The sequence below is a fragment of the Callorhinchus milii genome, unplaced genomic scaffold (genome assembly GCF_018977255.1).
Source record: "Callorhinchus milii isolate IMCB2004 unplaced genomic scaffold, IMCB_Cmil_1.0 Scaffold8, whole genome shotgun sequence".
Classification (NCBI taxonomy): Eukaryota; Metazoa; Chordata; class Chondrichthyes; order Chimaeriformes; family Callorhinchidae; genus Callorhinchus; species Callorhinchus milii.
The window spans coordinates 2160610-2172220 of record NW_024704749.1 but is presented as its reverse complement, the minus strand read 5'-3'; the positions used below and the strand labels follow the sequence as shown (position 1 = coordinate 2172220).

Sequence of the window (11611 nt, the reverse complement as noted above, 5' to 3'; positions counted from 1 at the left end):
AGCAAGATCCCCCAAACAAGCATTAGGTGAACGATCAGTTTATCAGCCAGATAAACCTATTCCAACACAAGTGGAACTGGATTGCAGAGTCCAATGTCACACACTTCTAGTGAATGTCAGCAGCAGTTATGTATGATATGTAGCAAACGTAAATGCAAATTACTGGGTATTAAAACCCATTTCACGTGGAGTCCTGTAGCTCAGTGGTTAGAGCACTCGCCTCGCAAGTGGGAGGACCTGGGTTCAATTCCTGGGCAGGGCACAACATTGGGCACGTTTCCTTACCCCACACGCTTCCATTTAGCCAACAGTAAGTAGGAACCCGGTTGTTAGTCAATTGGCAGATCGCTTTTCCGTGGTTAATAACCCCTTCAAAAATAAAAATACTAATTTGGTCACTCAATCCACGACTGTTTGTGGGACGCTGCTGTGTGCAATTATCTGCTGCGTTTCTCCCACAAAATATACAGTCAATTCACTTTACAGTATATTCTGTGAAGCACGTTGAGACTTCTCGAAGACGTGATAAGGAGCTGTATCAAATACAAGGAATATTATTTTTATTTATTATGTGTTTCTCAATCCGTGAAAGATCAACGGACATTCTTCTGCCTTTCAGCAAAGTATTCTTTTAACATTGATGGGGATTGAGCTAGTGAAAAAGCTACATGTTTATCTGTGTTTCTGTGCACAAATGCCTTGGAGGTCTGAAATTCCACCTTGCCTTAACCTGTGACTTTGGTTGAAAATGTAAGATTGCACAGAATCAAGGAACAGTTCTTAAATTCAATCTTAATATGGACGTCCTGTTGTCCTTAAAAATAAATTCCAAATTGACTAAAGTTCAAGACTTTTTCCACAAGAAACATCTGCACAATCTTTGTGAAAAATAGTCTTACAGACCAAGACTGTGGGTAATAACCCCTTCCAAAAATAATAATAAATTGGTCACTCAATCCAGGACTGTTCATGGGACGCTGCTGTGTGCACTTGGCTGCCACGTTTCGCCCACAAAACATAGTCAATTCACTTTATAGTGCATTCTGTGAAATGCTTTGAGACGCCTCGAAGACATGATAAGGCATTATATCAAATGCAAGTATTATTACTATTATTATTAAGACTGGAGTCACACCCTCCCTACAGGTCAACAACAACAACAACTTGGATTTATATAGCCCCCTCCACGCCGGACGGAGTCTCAGGTCAATGCAGTTTCAGTGAAACTAAGAAGGTTGTGAGTTCAAGACTCACGGTCATTACATTTAAAAAAAGTCATTACAGTAAAAAAAACTTGTGAAACGCTTTTAAGACATCTTCCAGATATTGCTTCATTGCTTTCTGAGGATAGTGCCCAAGACCCATTAAGGGCATTATAAAACAACAACAACAAAATTACATTTGCATCGCGCCTTTCACGTCAGGAGGACGTTCCAAGGCGCTGGACACTCAGTGTTTCGGACAACAGTAATTTACATTTATATACCACGCTTCCCATGGGTAGCGCCTGGGAGTGCGATACAGGTGCAAGTTGTTGTAGATGTGATCAGGTGCTATATCAAATGAACGATTATTGTAATGACATAACAATTATATGATTACATTTAATAATATAACGTCCATTCATCACGTCGTTGAGACGTTCTGAAAGTGCTTCACAGAATATACTGTAAAGTGTATTTTGTGGACGAAACGCAGCAGTCAATTGCGTGCAGCTGGATCCCACAAACAGTCGTGGATTGAGTGACCACATTTTTATTTTTTTATAATTATTAATGATGGCCATGAAGAATCTTTGAGCAGAAAATAAGCTCAAAATTAAACGCAATGTTTCAGGGAAAAAGGGCGTAATGTCAGGAGGAGTGTAAAGAACCCCCTAATTACTAACCAGGGTATGATTCACTCTCACTGCGAACACGTGAGTGAGAATGTTCACAACTGACACACCCCCTTATTCACTGCAATGTGAATAGCAAAGGTGAGAGATTTGTATAAAAAGGGGCCACTTGTTCTCTTGCAGTCATGACCACCATCTCTCTCAACAAACTCACAAGGTGATTGATACTCTCTACCAGACTGAGGATGCCATTGAAGATTATGGTAAGGTTTCACATCGTGAATTTAAACCTTTGAAAATATTCTGGAACTGGTGTCAAAAGTTATTGCTATCTTTCTGGTTTGTAAGTTTTTGACCACAGTGAGTGCGCCCCTTATTGTCATTGTGAACGTTTCTAACAACGCGGGGAGATGAGTTAAATTTAATTGTTATCATTATTACTATATGAATATAATAATAATAATAATTCTTGCATTTGATATATCATGCCTTCTAGACGTCTCAAAGCGCTTCACAGAATATACTGTGAAGTGAATTGACTGTATATTTTGTGGGTGAAACGTGGCAGTCAATTGTGCACAGCCGTGGATTAAGTGACCAAATTATTATCATTATTTTTTTAAAAACATCTTTTAAGTAGCATAGAATTGGAGAAGGTTTAGAGAAGAGCTCGAAATGATGGGGCAAAGTTCCAAAAGATGAACTGTTTTCATTAGATACCAGTGACTTTAGGGAGAGAGAAAGATGATCAAAGTCTTTAAAAGCTGAATATTGATATATTGGATATTGAGATGAATATTGATATGGATGTGAGCAAAACCTAAAAAGGGCCAACTGGCTGAGACCATGAGCATAATAATCCTTGTGTTTGGTATAAAGCCTTATTCATGTCACCAAAATGTCTCAAAGTACTTCCCAGGATGTATTGTAAAATGTAGTGACTGTGTATTTGACGAACCAGACTGGTCACCACAGTGCAAATAATTTGTTCCTGTTTATGTTATAAAACCATTTCATAACTTAAAATAAATTCTATCAGATCACTGCTCTGATCCAGGGAAATGTTCCTCTAGTTGCTCCTCATAAGTAAAGTCTGGTATCCCCTGGTATCTTCCCAGTGAATCCTTCCTGCACTCTCTCTCACTGGACTCAGTGTCAACTAAACATTGTGTGGGTTTAGTCAGGTCAGGTGAGTGAGGTGGTACCTGTGCAGAGCTGTGCCCCAGGAAGCAGTGTAGATGAGTTGAGTCCATGGAACACTCAGCAGGTCACGCAGCATCTATGGAGAGAGGCGAGTTAAACGTTTCAGTGAGTTAACGTTTCAGGTCAGAGTGGACCTCATAGAGGTGCATAACATTTTAAATGGGATTGAAAAGCAAACCCAGATCAATACTTTAGGATGCATCAAGACAACATGGTTTAGAGTTGCAAAGGGCAATTTCAGGACAGATACAAGAAAGTTTTTTTTAAAACCCTGTAAAGTTGTTAGCTACCCTGTTAGACTAACTAATAACTGTAACGGGTTGGCAGGATGTGGGGTTGAGAACAGTACACCACTTGACGTACATCTCTGTTTCTTCCAGATTGCATTCTGCATCGCAGTGCTGCTGGCAATTCTTGGCAAAGGCTGTGTTGCTCAAGCGATGGAAGGAGCCACTGGTACCTCTTCAGATTTTCATCACAAACAGATCGAACACTGGATCAAGAAACTGAGCACACAGCCAGTAGGGCTTTCAAATGTGGAGAACAACAGTGTGGCCCAGTGGACATATCAGTAAGAGATACTTCTATTCATGTACTCGTGAGGTTCTCTGCTTCTGGGCACGAACCTCAAACACATTGTTGTCAAATGTTTTGGGATAATAGTATTTGTAATAAAGTATTCCATTGATGCCAATTCAGGAATTCCACAAATTACACCAATCATGCGGTGTTTTTAAGTTTGGCATTGTCAGAGTTGCCGTCCTTTGGATGAGATGTTTAAACCAAGGTCCTGTCTGCCTGGACGTTAATGATCCTGGAGTACTATTTGAAAAGAGAAAGGATTTTTTCGCGGGGTCCCGGCCAATAACCCCTCAGATAAAATTGGTCATTCACTTCATGGCTAATTGTTACGTATAAATTAGCTGCTGTGTTTGCGTACCAAATACACTTTACAATGGTCACCGGCCTGCTTCATGTTCCCTGTCATTGGTGGCCGAGTTTTCAGCCTGTCTGCGCCTTGGGACGTCCTCCCGACATGAAAGGCACGACACAAATGTAATTTTGTATTGTATTTGCCACTCGCTCTGTAACTCCATCCCAGAGACCTTCCTACTCATCTCCTCCCTCACCTTGTTCATGATCCATCTGAAGACCTACCTCTTTGACTGCCTTCAGTCATCTTGCCCCTTCCCTGCCCACCCCGCTCTGCTCCCACCCCCAGCTCGGGTGCTAAGTGAGGACTGTTAAACACCTTGTAAATTCATCCCAATGTGAAAGGCACGATATAACTATAAACACAAAGCTCCTTAATTCATCCTTTGCTATAGCGCCTTTAATTCATGAAAGACATTGCATCACATGCAAAGATTATTGTCATGTATTATTAAAATGAACAAAGGAATATGGGGGAGGGTGATATGTTTTTGGGGAAGGTCTCAACATATGACAATACTAAAGAGCACAGTCGAGCCACAGAGCATCACCAGTGCACCATTGAGGAGCTGCACTGCCTCCTGTCTTTACAATCCTAAACCCATGTCTTGCCTGTTTTATTTGAAGAATGGACATCAACAACAGGCGGATTCCGCGAGTGCTGGGTGTGGCGAGGTGCAGCCAGCCCTCCTGCCTGATCAACGGCACCTACAATCCTCACTACTCTGCCGTCAAGCTAACCATCAAGTTCCCAGTGCTCACCTACCAGGATGGAGGCTCCCTGATGCTGGACTACGAGAACGTTTCAGTCGCCTGTCTCTGCCTTCGCTCCAACATCATCAACTGAACCTTGCATCAGCGTTTTCTGGCTTCATGTCTTGGCACCACATCAGTGGTCACTGTAAATCCAATGTGCAACAGAAGCAGGGTAGGTTTTTTCAGGGACAGGAGACACTTGAAACTCACATATTTTAAATTGTCCAAATAAGCTACAATAATGTGAGGCTTTGTATTATTTTACATTAATATATTCATATTCTATATTAACAACATAAGAACATAAGAATTAGGAGCAAGACATTCGGCCCCTCGAGCCTGTGCCTCGTCATTTGATAAGATCATGGCTGATCTTCAGACCTAACTCTAATTACCTGCCCTATCCCCATATCCCCTAATCCCTCTATTTTTTTAAAAATCTATCAGTCTCAGCCTTGAAGATGTTCAAGGACTGAGCATCTACAGCCTTCCATAAATTCACTACCCTCTGAGTGAAGAAATGTTTCCTCAACTCTGTTCTAAAAGGCTGACCCTTAATTTTAAGACTGTGACCCCTGGTTATAGATTCTCCTCCCGGGGAATCAGACCCTCAGTGTCTACTTTATCAGCCCTTCAAGAATCTTATATGTTTCAATAAGATCCCCCTAATTCTTCTGTACTCGAGAGAATACAGCCCTAGTTTATTCAGCCTATCCTCATAGATCAGTCCCCTCATCCCAGGAACTAACCGAGTGAATCTACGCTGCACCCCCTCGAGGGCAAGTATGTCCTTTTTTAAATAAGGACCAAAACTGCACACAATACTCTCGGTGCGGTCTCACCAAAGCCCTATACAGTTGCAGCAAGACTTCCCTACTCTTGTACTCTAAACCTTTTGCAATGAACGCTAACTGCCGTTCGCCTTCTTAGTTGCTGCTGCACCTGCAAACTAACTTTTTGAGACTGGTGTACAAGGACACCCAAATCCCTCTGAACACTAACACTATCTAATCTCTCCCCCTTTAGAAAATAATCTGTTTTTCTATTTTTTCTTTCTACTTCATACTTCCCCACATTAAATTCCATCTGCCACCTACTCGCCCACTCCCCTCGCCTATCTATATCCCGTTGCAATCTTTTTGCATCATCCTCAGAACTTACTCTCCCACCGAGTTTAGTGTCATCCGCGAATTTAGATACGTTACATTCAATGTCCTCGTCGAGATCATTGATGTAAATTGTAAATAGCTGAGGTCCAAGCACTGATCCTTGTGGCACTCCACTAGTCACATCCTGCCAATTCGAGAATGACCTGTTTATCCCTACTCTCTGTTTTCTACCCGTTAGCCACTCTTCAGTCCATGCTAATATGTTCCCATTAATCCCGTGGCCTTAACCTTATGTAATAGCCTTTTGTGTGGCACTTTGTTAAATGCCTTTTTAAAATTAAATATACTACATCTACTGGTTCCCCCCTATCTAACCTGCAGATACATCTTCAAAAAACTCTAAAAGATTAGTTAAGTATGACTTCCCTAAATATTCAATATATTTTGCTCATTTATTCCAAATATTGTTATTGGTTATTTAACCTGTCAGCACTGAGAGGTCTGCAGAGATAACTGGGAATAAAGTTTCAATTACATAGAATCATAGAACAAGAAGATTACATTTGTATAGCGCCTTTCACATCTGGAGGATGTTCCAAGGACAGTGTACAGCATTTCAGACCCGAGCTGGGGTCAGGGAGGGAGAAGGGAGAGGAGGGGAAGGTGGGTGACCGATGGCATGGTCGAAGAGGATGGTTTTGAGGCGGGACTTGAAGGAGGCTAAGGAGGGGGCGAGGCGGAGTGACTGGGGGATGGAATTCCAGAGGTTGGGGGCAGAGTGGCTAAAAGCCCTCCCACCAATGGTGGGTCGGGGGACGTGGACAGCTCACAAGGGGGACTTTGGACCAATCGAATCTGCTCTGGCTTTCAGAGCAAACTGGCTATTCAATCCCACTGCCCTGCCCTCTGCTCTAACCCCTTATCCCACCACGCAGATCTATCTTAATTATATTAAGTTTAACACAATTCACTTTCCTTCATCCCATTTCTTTCCTGTCCCACAGTCCATTTTAAATGACAAGCAATTGTCAATTAATTGTAAGTTTCAATGATTTTTAAGAGGCTGAAAAGTGCTTCTAAAGGACAGGGCTTCTGGGTTTTCCAGCCGTTGACAACTCAGAATTAACAAAGGGATGTCAGTGGAACCAAGAGACAGATGTGCACCAGTCAATAAATCCCCTGGTGTAATTCAGTCTGATATAACTTTATATTGTTGGAATTGTCCTGCATTCACGGTCTGACTTATGTTGATTGTTTATTTATTATATACATTCTCAGCATTTCCTGTACTTTGTTACCATTTATTTATTTAAAAAATAAACAACGATGTTCCCTTCCATTGTGTTTCAAATGGTTTCATTATTTAAATAGGTGATTCAGTGCAGACATTGTACAATAGTTTTTGCAGTCAACTGCAGGGAACCTGTGCCAAATACTGCTTTGAATTCAGTCAGCAGGGGCTGAGTGAGGTTGCACTCCAAGGAGAGGGAAATTTCCAGGTGTAAGTGGTAAACACAGAGGGAACCCTCGGTCTGGTCTGGATTCTTCTAAGCATAATAATGGGTTTCCTTATGTGTCAGACACTCAGTCGATCACACAAAATAATCCTCAGTGAGTGTGAGGAATGCTGGTAAGTGGGTTAGACCAGATGTCAGATTGTCCTCTTCGTTTTCTTCACATTATTATCACTCCCTTGTTTTCAGTCTTCATCTCCTGAAGCCCTGACTCAGACTGGGTAGTGGGTACACAGTGACCAACCAATGAGAAATCCTTGGGGGTCAGGGCTGAGGTACGTTGTTGGTGAAGAGTTGAGGGCCGTTACACTGTATCTCTGGGATACTTCTGAGCTTTAAGCTCAACAATCAATAGAAATCGGGTGCCCTCAAATGTTCCATTGCCCACACTATCAACCCTCACCTTAACAAATATACATATACTTAAAAAAAACGTTTTTCTCACACTGCTTTCTGTCCGGTACAAATATCAGTTACACTTATTCAGCTTCTTACTAACACTTCCTTAAAGTTGATTAGTGTAATGAGCTTGGGAGTGCAGTTACTGTAGGTCAGCTGATCTCTGAAATTATATTTCTTGGAAAAAATCTTAAATACGCACAGTATAATTGCGTGCCACTGCATAGCAATGTGCTCAACACTGCCAGCTGGTGGTACAGAGCCACAAGTGAAAATAATAATAATAATAATCCTTGCATTTGATATAGCGCTTTTCACGTCTTCGAGATGTCTCAAAGCGCTTCACAGAATACACTGTAAAGTGAATTGACTGTATATTTGTGGGCGAACGCAGCAGCCAATTGCGCACAGCAATGTCCCACAAACAGTCGTGGATTGAAATGACCAATTTATTATTTTTTTTTCTTGAGGGTTTACTATCAGGTGTGTGGAGTAAGAAAACTTGTCACCCCCTCCGGGAATCAAACCCAGGTCTCTCGCTTGCCAGGCGAGTGCTCTAACCACTGAGCTATGGGACTCCACAAATGCCAACAAGCTTCAGTTCAGAAGGGACCTTTGTGGAAGTTTAATGGGTCATGGGATTGAAAATGTAAACCCAGAACAATACTTTAGGATGCACTGATTGCAGGATATGGGTTTAGAGGCAAAGGGCAATTTCATGACAGATATCAGGAAGATTTTCTTTTCCCAGAGGAACAGGTTGCCAAGGAAGGGTAGTTGAGGCAGGTCACTGGACCCATTAAAAAAAAGCTTGATTCTGTGATGGGAGGATGAGTAACTGAAAGGAGAACCCGGGTTCGATTCCCAGGCAGGGTGAAATGTTGGGCAAGTTTCCTTACTCCACGGACCTCTGTTTTCTTAGCAGTAAGTAGGAACCCAGTTGTTATCGATTGGCGGATCACTTTTCCTGGGGTAATAATCCCTTCAAAAGAAATAATTTGGTCACTCGATCCGTGACTGTTTGTGCAACACTGCTGTGCGCAATTTGCTGCCGCGATTCGCCCATAAAATACAGTCACTACACTTTACAGTAAATTCTGTGAAGACGTGATCAGGCGCTATATCGAATGCAAGGATTATTATTATACGGGCCAAAGGGACTTTAATCTAAACTACTCTTGAACCTATGTGTGGTGTTAAATTAGGACTCAAAATGAATAGTTGAAATTGAAAAAAAAACCTCCAACAAAGTGAGAATGAGACATCTGATCAATGCTAAACCACATTGCACCATCCAGTGGTGGTGAGAAAAGGTGCAAAATAGAGACAGGTTGTTTTATTTTTCTTTAAATACACCTAATTTTGATGCACACGTTCATGAAACATATACCTCTCTCTCCATTGTTTTAGAGCCATCCACGATACAAGAGACATTCTTGGACTTTTTCTTTTAAGATGAAGGTGTGAAGAACTTGGGAGACTTGGGAGAAAAATATTGTTCAACTGGTCTCTTACCTTCATATATGCCCTTCTTCATGGTCTCTTTCCTCACAGCTCTGTCAAGAGTTGGTGACCATCAGAGAGGATTATTTTTTCCCCTTCTTCCCCCGGGCTCGGCTACTGATGGGGGAGAGGAGGGCATGGGGGATGAACAGGCGGCCAGAACCGGCTGAGTGGAGGAGGCGAGTGGCGGAGTGGGGGGTAAGTAGGTCGGAGAGGTTACGGGGGAATTAGCCCCACATTCCAGCAAAGCCACTCCTCCAACAACCAAATCCTATGACAACTCAACCCGGTGACAACACTTACCCACCACAACAAACATCCAGACGGACCTCAATGTTGGTTTCAAGAATTTCAGACCATAACAGCTCACCTTCCCCCTCCCCCTCTTCTGTGACCATTACCACATCCTCTGCGTCCCAGACACAGCGTTTCTCTCTCTGCTCTGGCTGTTTTGTTACAATTCCCCACCCCACCACCTCCCTTTATTTTTTATTATTAACACCTCTTTAACCCATTATCCCACCCCCCACCCCATTTTCTCCTTTGTCTTCCTTGCCCTTCCTCCCCCCTCTCTGTTAAAAGCCTCTCCCTCCCAACATGCCCCAGTTCTAACGAAGGGTCGTGGACCCAAAACATTGACTCACTTTCCTCTCTCCATTGATGCTGCCTGACCTGCTGAGCGTTCCCAGTGACTTTTGTTTTTTGTATCCAGACTGATTGACGGAGAGAGAGCACATTCCATTCCAACAATCTCTCTGTGGGATTTCCATGTGAAGGTGGGATACATGGAAGCCTCAGCTTGGTTTGGATGCTCTTGAGCAACAGTGATAGGTTTCCACATGTCAGACACCCCACTGCCTAAAAATAAGAGGGAGGGGGGGAAAAGACTAATGATTTGACATGTATGGCAACCAATAGTAGAGTGACTTGAACTGTGATACACTGGGACCGTTGGCTACACGTCACTCAACCTCAATGGATCGTTCCAACAATAACTTGCATTTACCTCGTGCCAGTCACGCAGGTTAGCACCCCAGAGCGCTCGACAGTGGTGGAGCACGATGCTCCCTGGGCAATCGGTGGCTAGTTTTGTGACAAAGGGAGAAAAACGTGCCATTTCCCCCACAAGACAAAGTGACGGCAGCAATGGAGCTTCAGCAACACCCAGCAGCCAAACACACAAAGTTTTAATTAAAACTCGAATTGACAAAGGAGCAGCTCCAGCGATGCTCCTCAGCCTCAGGGAACTTGGTGGTGAAGCCAATGTTGTGGCTTAGCAAGCTATGGGGAGGAGTAATTGTTTTTTTCCCTTAGCTGAAGGAGGCTCGCTATGACAAAGTCTAGAGACATAGCTTGGTTCATGGGCTTAGTTCCTGTTTAGACTTTTGCCCAGATCCTAAAATAAGCTTCTGTCATTTCTGTAACTTCAGGCAGAAGACACTCCCATGTCAAAAGCTCCACAGCCAACTCTGTACATTTTGTTGCCTGACCAACATTTGTACTAGAATCCAAACTGGTGGTCAAGTTAATAGGGGTAGATTCTTGGTGATGGATTTTCACCCAGTGTTCTTCTGTGAAAGGTGATTTACAAAATAATGAAATGCTCGTACAGGGTTGTTGGGGTAAATGCAACAATGGCCGTTGGAGATCGGGGAATTTGACAAGCAAATGCAGAGGAAGAGCATTCAATGGCGCAAGGGAAAGAGCTGGAACTTGGCATTAGGATGGATGGCATCTTGGAGGCACAAACCCCAGCAATGGGCAGAATGTTCTCCCACTCTTGTCCATTTCAGAACTCTTATTGTTATACATTTCTTTGTCTCCAAAATACCAATAGATGTAATAAAGTGGAGAGAGAATAAAACAGTAACTGGGCGCAACACACCGGTACATTTCCCACTACTTTTCCAATTCAGACTCTCGTGCCTCTTGGAAGAGTTTTGCCCCAACACAAACAAGGATAGAGTCAAAGTCTTTCTAAGTCTCATTGATTTGCGAAGCAGATCAAACATGCCTTTAGTTCCAGCACGCCTGCCTGGAAACCACTTCCAGGGTTAATTCCAGGAAGCCTCCACTTACTTTGCCCTGGCTCAAAACACACGACAATTGTATAGCACCTTTCATGTCAGGAGGACATCCCAAAAAGGTATCCAAGGAAATGGCATGGGTGTACACAAACCATGCACATGACCAAAGGCGATTATATATAGATTCCCTATGTACGCAGGCACACACATTAACAAGCAGGCACACGATGCAAACACAGAGGGTAATACAGCAGGAATCAAAATACAAACGGTGCACAAATAAATCACATGTACGTCATGAGCTGTTTCTATAAGCGAATATTTATTTTT

General features: G+C 42.8%; 1 non-coding gene across 1 annotated transcript; it reads right to left on the bottom strand.

Annotated features, from left to right (window-relative positions):
* Window positions 1-8257: 8257 nt before the first annotated feature.
* Window positions 8258-8329, bottom strand: trnaa-ggc. The gene has a single exon. It is a non-coding gene; the product is annotated as a tRNA-Ala (tRNA).
* Between the last annotated feature and the right edge of the window lie 3282 nt (window positions 8330-11611).